The 9,479-nt window shown below is 38.1% G+C and overlaps 1 pseudogene; it reads left to right on the top strand.

The window, feature by feature from the left end:
• Positions 1–1,565: 1,565 nt before the first annotated feature.
• LOC149245162 (protein RADIALIS-like 3 pseudogene) lies at positions 1,566–1,844 on the top strand (annotated as a pseudogene).
• The last annotated feature ends 7,635 nt before the right edge of the window (positions 1,845–9,479 follow it).

Here is a 9,479-nt window from a genome sequence, read left to right on the forward strand (position 1 = left end):
TTAAAGCAAAAAGGACTGAGACAATTTCATCCTCTGTGCAAAGAGGGATTCACTGGAGAGATTCTGTCTCTCTCTCGCTTCTGGTCTTCCACTGTTGTGGGTATTACATAAACAATCTCATGCTATCTCTTGGTTTTGCGATGGCAAACCAATACAATACATCCCTATTTTTGTTTTATCCCACTGCTGTGCATTTACAAAAATCGCACTACTGTGCACAGCCACCACATAACACCATTACATAAAAAAATTGTGCGCAGGCACAATACCCATCACCAAAAGAAACGCGCACATCACTATACGCTGCCGCAACCACAATACACCACAACAAAAAAAACATAACATACCACACTCGCATCCACTACTACACATAAAAAAAACTACATGACCATTGCCATATACGGGCTTACATAGCCATATATAAAAACGTATAAAAAATAACGTGGCCCATAACCATATTAAATGGCCTCACCAAATTCTACGTAAAAAAAAACATATATAAAAAATATAGGACGAATGCCCCATAACCACATTAAACGGGCCGCCACCTAATTCCACGTAAAACCCATAAAAACCATTACTTTTCCTCCACGGCGGTCAACCACAAAACGACAAAAAAAAATTCATTTTGACGCGGGCGGGGTCGGCTGACGTCACTTCAGTGCCACGTGTCGCCACCTCATTCGTTGGGCCCGATCGTTAAACTCCGCGCAGCTTCGCGGAGATCTGAGCCTGCAGACCCGATCCAACGCAATTCGCACACCACTCTTCCGCAACCAGCACGACCTTTAGCGGCCGGGGAGAGGGCGGTTTCGGCGCTCGTACATGGGACGCGTGGTGCCTCCTGATTGTGTCGGGGCCTCCTCTGCGGGTACAGCCTTCTGCCAAAGGCAGTGCGGGGAGACCGGGCGGTTTCGTTCTGGCGGTTTTGGGCGCAGCGGTTTGGGCGTTGGTACGACTGCTGAGTCGACTGCCCACGTCCGCCTGCTGCCTGCAGTTGGAATTAACATTCCAACAGGTGGGAACGTCAATTGCATTGCCTCTCTGAGGCCCTCCAGTCAATACTTTCAAAACCTGGTATTTCTGTGCATTTGCTTCTTGGAATTCGAAGGATTTTACGGCCAGAACATTAATGATGTTTTTAATACAGCTTGGAGTATTTTTAGTCACAATTATTTTGAATGTGCTCATTGGGTACGTGGGTTTCAGTAGAATTCTATTGAACTGCCGGTCTGTGTACGTGTTCCTGTAATATCACAAATAATTGGGTCCTTGCCCTGAATCTTAAAGGATAATTTGGCACAAGTGTTAATATAAAATTATATCGAGTTCACTCCAATCTATATTTTGTCATTGTTGGGTCTTTGTTTTTCGCCACAAAGTGTATGTCGGGTTCTTGCTTTTTGTCCAAAAGTTTAAGTTGGGTATTTGTTTTCTGTCATCTCAGATGTTAATATTGTTGAAAGGTCAGTCGAACATACACGAGAGCAGCATTTTTCTCCTCTGTAAACATTGCCATTGAATTCGTTGTGCCTGAAAGTGTCAGTTCAAGGCGTAAGAGCGCCATGGATTCTTAATCAACTTCTTCGTCAGGAAGGCATTCTTCATGGACTTCTAAGCAAAACAAACAATTTGAGAATGCGTTGGTTCTTTATGACAGAGACAGTCCCGACCGTTGGCATGATGTTGCTTCCATGGTTAATGGTAAATCGCGAGAGGAAGTGAAAAAACATTATGAGATTCTGATAGAGGACTTGAAGTGCAATGAAGCAGGCGACGTGCCGTATCCCAACTACAAATCATCGAGGAGCTCTGCTTTGGGAGCCAGCCGCAATGGTCGGTAGAAGAGGAGCATAGGAAAGTACAATTTTCTCTGTTCTTTGCAAGTAGGTTGTAATCTTTTTATTAAACAGTGGCCTTGAATCTCAGTCTTTTGGAATATCTCGCTACTTAAGATCTTCCATGACAGTGACATGACTGCGTTAATTTATGCACATATCGTAAAAAGAATATTTAAGCTCGGCCCTAACTGTCCCTTTTACCAAATATCTCGAATATTATCAGACAGGTGTGTTGAGAATTAGGTTTGAGTGACAGAAATTTTAAGAACCAAGACATTTAACTTTTAGGCTGGAAATTTTCAATGTGTAAAAGGAACGTAAAGCGCACCATAGTGTGAAAAGTATGCACAGGTTATATAAAAATATCACTGACCAAAGGTGTACCGATAACCAGCGAACCTTTCTTCGTCACTGTAAACTTTCTATCATCCAGAAATCTGTTTTGTTTATATCAGCTTATAACTATTTCATGGTAGCGGAGAATTATATATTTTAGAGTAATTGAATTATATATTTTCAAAATTCAATCAATATAAACAAATCAAACAATTGAATTTTGAAATATCAATAAATTGACTTCCCTTATATTTATGAAAAATAGTTGACTTCCTTTATATCTCTCAAAAATAATAAATCGAGCTAAATCTGCAAACATGACAGATTCATATTCATTGATTATTAAATCTAATTCTCCATGTTCCCAATATTTTTTATTTCTTTTAGAGAATAAAAACACAACATTTCAATAAGAAAATGTTTTACATACATCATAGTTCTTGTGCAAAAATTGGCAGCTGTCATGTTGGGAATTTCTGGTAATTCTAGAACAAAAACGAACATAGAATAATGCTCTGTTTTGCACAGGGAAGCTAACACTGTTTGTTGAAGAACATAGTTTTACACACACATTAAAAACTTTATATTCATTAATAAAGATTGCCTGTTACAAAAAGGATCTTCCTCTTAATAGAGGGATTATAGAGGGATTATACAGGAACACTTCAAATGCACAAAAAAAATTCACTCTGTCTCTTCATTCAAATTTTACACTCTTGTGTGTACAACAAAACACTCTGTTTCTGCTGAAAAATCAACACACTGCTGTGTACATTTGTGTTGTTGTGTCTCCCTTACATTTCAATGAACAACATACACATACCATATGCGCTGCTGCCTATATACTCACTCAACAAAAAAAGACCTCACGCTTTCACGCTTCTACATACATATTACATTACATATACTTTTTAACAATAAAAAACATGATCATACATTTTTAATTTTGCCATACTCCCGTACATAATAAAAAACAATAAAATTAAAAACATTTACCAACAATTTATGACCATAGTAAATTACATTAATTGCTTTACTGATAAGATCGGAGGTCAAACAAAAATTTGCTTCACGTCAACTCCATGTGCAGGTTTGTACGCAAACTTTGATTTCAATCGAAGGTGGTCACCCTTGCTTTCAATCGGAAGGTTGACAGTGATATCGCACAACCCTTTTCTGTCGAACTTTATGCTCCAGAAAAAAACCACTTTTGCAAAACTACGAGACACGTGTCAAATGATGGATGTTGTCGCTGCCCCTCTGGAGAATACCACTGCTTGGTGAAAGGTGGTGCGAAAAGAGACTAGCGGTTTTCCGGAAAAGTACGTGGCAATTGAAATTATAATTTCAACACTCCCCTTTAATTTCAATTGTTGGGTTATCAGTTATACCCAGACATTTCCTCAAAAATTCAAAACTTTTCTGTCCCAATGGCTTAGTTAGAATGTCTGCAACCTGCTCCTGAGTTCTACAATGTTGTAAAATAATTTCTCCATTGTTTACCAATTCCCTGATGCAATGAAACTTTGTGTCAATTTGTTTCGTTCTCTTATGAAACGCAACATTCTTGGATAAAGCAATAACTGAGCTATTGTCACAAAAAATCACAGTTCCTTTTCTTGGCTCTTGGCATAAACTCCTTAACATCCTTCTCATCCAAATTGCTTGACATGTTGCTGCTGTAGTTGCCACATATTCTGCTTCTGCTATAGACAATGCTACAACAGGCTGTTTTTTAGAAGCCCATGAAATGGCCCCTAAACCCATGTGAAAAACATAACCGGATGTGCTTTTCCGATCATCTACACTTTCAGCCCAATCATTATCAGTGTATCCAATTAAATTTGAACATTCTAAAGTAGTATATAAAATGCAAAACCTTTTAGTACCTTTAACATACCTCAGAATCTTTTTTTCTATCTGCCAATGTGCTTCTTTTGGCCTCTCCATGAATATGGAAATTAAACTAACAACATACATTATATCCGGCCTAGTTGCAGTCAAATACATGAGGCTGCCAACTATGCTCTTGTACAAACTAGGATCAAAATCCTTGCTGCTGTCCTCTTTGCTGAGTTTTAATCTCATCACTATGGGAGTGATTGCTGCCTTACTCTCCTGCATGTTAAATCTTTCCAACACTTCATTAACATATTTCGCATGTGAGATAAAAATCCCATTTCCATTTTTTTTTACTTCTATTCCTAAGAAGTATCTCAACAAACCTATGTCAGGCATTTCAAATTCTCCTTTCATGACTGTTTTGAAATTTTCAATAAAGTAATCATCATTACCAGTGAAAATAACATCATCAACATATAACACAACAATTAGTATTTTACCATCATTTTCTTTGATGTAGAGGGTGGGTCCTCCCTCTCATTTTTCAAATCCATTTTCAAGTTGATAGGAATCTATCCTACTGTACCATGCTCTTGTTGCTTGCTTCAGCCCATCAAGAGCTTTTTTCAATCTGCACACTTCGTTCTCTTGGCCTTTATTTTTATACCCTAGAGGTTGTTCAATGTAAACCTCTTCCTTTAACACTCCATTTAGGAATGCGGACTTCACGTCCATTTGGTAAACTTTCCACTTGTTTTGTGCCGCTATGGATAACACTGCTCTCACGGTTTCCATTCTAGCAACCGGTGCGAAAGTTTCCTCATAGTCTCTCCCATACTGCTGTTTATTTCCTTTGACAACAATTCTTGCCTCGTGTCTTTCTATTTTTCCTTCAGCATTACTCTTGGTCTTGTAGACCCATTTAACTCCAATGACTTCCTTTCCTTTTGGTAGTTCAACTAAATCCCAAGTCTTATTTCTTTCTATGGCATTGATCTCCTTATCCATAGCTTCTATCCATTTCCTATCCTTAATTGCTTCTTCGAAATGAATAGGATCATCAACATGACAATATAAAGAAAACAAAGAATTCATACCTTCATTTGCTGCCTCTTGTTCATAAATGTCACTTAAATTTATGAACTTCTTACCTCTTTCATTTGGTGTACAAGTGCTTGAAGAAGCACTTGAATTTCCTCCTTGTGGTGTGCTTGGAGAAGAGCTTTCATTTCTCCTCAAGGGTGTCCCTTGCGGTCCTTGTGTTGGTGCTGCTATTTGGGGATGTATTTCAGCCATCTTCTCATCATCTTCATCATGTGACATAGAGTTTTTAACATTCATTGTTTTCTCTATGCTTCCATCCCAAGCTTCCTCCTCAGTGAACTGAACATCTCTACTCACAATAAGCTTCTTTGTGGATGGGTTATACAACCTATAAGCTTTCGATTCCTCATTGTATCCAATGAAAATACATTTCTCCCCTTTGCTGCCCAACTTTTTTCCTTAGCTAATCTGGAATGTGTGTATAAGCCACACATTCAAAAAATTTCATGTGGGAGACTCCTTGCTTTGTCCCACTCCATGCTTCTTCCAGCACTCTGTTCATGACTACTTTTGTAAGGAATCTATTCAAAATGTACGTTGCACAGTGTACAACTTCAACCCAATAATCATTTGGCAAATGCTTTGCCTTTAACATACTCCTCGCCATATCCATGATTGTCCTATTCTTCCTTTCGTCAACTCCATTTTGCTGTGGGGTGTACCTAGTGGTAAACTGCTTATGAATTCCATTTTCTCTACAAAAACGTAGAAATTCCTTGGTGATATGCTCACCTCCTCTATCAGTTCTTAGAACTTTGATATGCAGTCCACTTTGGTTTTCCACAAGTGCTTTGAAATTGCAAAATCTTTCAAACACTTCACTTTTGTTCTTCAGGAAATAAACCCAATTTTTTCTAGTAAAGTCATCAATAAATATTAGTATGTAGTGGCTGCCTGCAAGTGATGGAGTTTGCATCAGTCCACATAAATCTGAGTGGACAATCTCTAAGGGTGCTTTTGGCCTTATTATTTTCCCAGATGCAAAATTTTCTCTATGTTGTTTCCCCAAGATACAACCTTCACAAAGGCTGTATGGTTTCTCTATCAGTGGTAATCCTCTTACCATTCCTTTTCTATTCAACAAATTAAGACCTCCAAAGTTGAGATGTCCAAATCTCAAGTGCCACAACCAATTTTCATCTTTTGGTTCGCTTTGGAAAGCCTCTTGAGTCACAGCTGCCATTTCTTTATTTTTCAAATTTGCTTTCATCCTGAGAGGGAACATCCTGTTCCTTGTCATCTTCACTTCAGCAATATATCGGTTGCTGAGTGCTCTATCCATGATGGTGCATACGCCATTCACAAAGAAAACATTGTACCCTTTTTGAACAAGTTGTCCAATACTTAAGAGGTTACATTACATTACAGGATCATAATAAACATCTGCTATGGTTTTCTTTTCACCTTTCTTTGTTAAGACATTTACTTCTCCTTTTCCCATAATAGAAACTTTATTATCAGTCCCTAGTGTGATTTGAGACTTCACATTCTGATCTAACATAGAAAATGGGGCTATGTTTCTTGTCATATGGTTGTTGCAACCGGAGTCTAGCAACCATACATCTTCACTCCTTTCTTCAACTATATTACAAGCTAAAAATAAATTATTTTAGCTGATATTTCTCTAGTGAAATTTGCACTAGTTCTATTGTTCATATCCTATTGCTTCTTCCTACATTCATTTGCATAATGCCCATATTTTTTACAATAGTGACATTGGACATTGGATTTATCATACCTTTGTCCTTGAGCATGATGTTGTCTACTTTGTTGGCTGCTGCCTTGGCCTTGGTTCTGATTTGGAATGCTGCCTCCTCCTTGAGCATTTGTTGGACTGTTTCTTCCACCTCTATTTTGGCTTCTGTCTCTTCCTCTCTTGTTTCCTCTGCCTTGACCTCTTCCCCTTCCAAAGGACATCTGAGTCTTAAAGGCATGTTCTAGAGATGAGTTTTCATTTCTACTCAATCTCTGCTCATGTGTAATCAGTGATGCATGTAGTTCATCAACTGAGAAGTTTGTGAGATCCTTTTTCCCTTCTATGGTGGTGACAATCACATCGAACCTTGAGGGTAGTATCCTCAATAGTTTCTCCACAATCATCATTTCTTCAAGAATTTCTCCATGAAACCTTATCTCTGTGACCAGACCAATCACATGTGTGAAGAATGAGTCAATATTATCTGACTCCTTCATGCAAAGATTCTCAAAATCTCTCCCCAGCAACTGTAGTTTTGTTGTCTTCACTTTCTCCATGCCTTGATAGGCTATCTTAAGAGTTTTCCATGCTTCTTTGGATGTCTTTGTTGCTTCTATCCTTGGAAACACACTCTCATGCATTGCTTGATACAAAAAGCAGAGGGCTTTAGAATCCTTCTTCTTATAGCTCTTCAACAGATCTTTCTCTGCCTGAGTTAAACTATTAAACTCATTTTCATCTGTTGATTCTTCAAAACCATCCTCAACAAATTCCCATAAGTCTTGGGAAGCAAGTAGAGCTTTCATAGTTATTGCCCATTAGTCATAGTTTTTCCCATTAAACTGTGAGAGCTAAGTAATAAAGATACCCATGCTAGTGCTAGCTCCAACCATTCTTGCACTCTTAACTATGCTTCAAAATACTTGACTGTATATTAAAATAGCTTACTGTCCTCAAAAGTAACAGAAAAAACTAACTTGAGAAATACCTTGGATTTTTTACTGAGTCTTCACTCTGCTGAAGAAGCTGCTGCAGCAAGAAATCCTTCCTTCAGCTTCTTTGACACCTTCAAAGAGCCTGGACAAGCTTCGATACCATGTTGGGAATTTCTGATAATTCCAGAACAAAAATGAACAGAGAATAATGCTATGTTTTGCACAGGGAAGCTAATACTGTTTGCTGAAGAACAAAGTTTTACACACACATTAAAAAATTTATATTCATTAATAAAGATTGCCTGTTACAAAAAGGATCTTCCTCTTAATAGAGGGATTACACAGGAACACTTCAGATGCACAAAAAAATTTCACTCTGTCTCTTCATTCAAATTTTACATTGCTGCGTCTCACTTACATTTCAACGAACAACATACACATACCATACGCGTTGCTGCCTATATATTCACTCAACAAAAATTACATTACATTGCTGAGCATATTCTTTTGTTTTCACTCAACAAAAAAAAAAACAAAAACTCACGCTTTCACGCTTCTACATACATATTACATTGCATATATTTTTTAACAATAAAAAACATGACCATACGTTTTTAATTTTTCCATACTCCCGTACATAATAAAAAACAATAAAATTAAAGACGTTTACCAACAATCTATGACCACAGTAAATTACATTAATTTCTTTACTGATAAGATCGGCAGTCAAACAAAAATTTTCTTCACATCAACTCCATGTGCAGGCTTGTACGCAAACATTGATTTCAATCGCAGGTGGTCATCCTTGCTTTCAATCGGACGACTGACGGTAATATCGCACAACCCTTTTTTGTCGAACATTATGCTCTGGGAAAAAACCACTTTTACAAAACTGCCAACCACGTGTCAAACGATGGATGTTATTTCTACCCCTCTGGAGAATACCGCTGCTTGGTGAAAGGCGGTGCGATAAGAGACTGGTGGTTTTCCGGACAAGTATGCGGAAGTTGAAATTATAATTTCAACATGTCATACATGAAAGTACAAACCTGCTCCTATGTTAGGTATTCAAAATTACCTCCGTGTAACTTCATAAGACTTCATTCATTTTGTTCACAAAATAACTCTATCATTTGAATTTTGACATGGACTCCAAAACAGAGAGAAAAACAAGAAAATGAAGTGGATCCCATCGATGAGGCAGCTCCTTGTAGGCACTTGTAGACATAGAACAAGGAGAAAATCTAACCAAATCACAAAAAACCTTGACTTTCGACAGCCCCCTCCAAAATGAATTCAAAATTCATCTGCCTTGGCATAAGGGACAAAGCTTGCTCGGAGAGGGAGTCGACTTCAAAATTTCTGTTCTCCAAAAACATGTTGGAAAGATTTAGCTGAGAAGAGAGACTTTAATCCCCAAATCCTCTGCATCTAGTTGAAAAGAGAAGGAATGTGTAGGGCATTCGAATCTTGTATCCATATGATCGTTGTAAGTGAGTCCCTAACAACCAAGAGGTTGTCCATGTTGAGCCATTGAGAAACCTATAAGGCTCCCCATAATAAAAGCATTTCAGCACTATAGTTGGCCCCAAAGCTAGCAAACCTCCTAAATCGATAGGAATTCAGAGGATTCATGTGGAGAGAGACTCCACAACCACATCAACCTCGAGTATAAGCCCCATCGAAATAACAAATCGGGAAAGAGTTGGACAGATCAAGCGAAGT

The sequence above is a fragment of the Pinus tabuliformis genome, chromosome 7 (assembly GCF_031772625.1).
Source record: "Pinus tabuliformis cultivar Carrire ecotype Pingquan chromosome 7, CPIR1, whole genome shotgun sequence".
Taxonomy (NCBI): Eukaryota; Viridiplantae; Streptophyta; class Pinopsida; order Pinales; family Pinaceae; genus Pinus; species Pinus tabuliformis.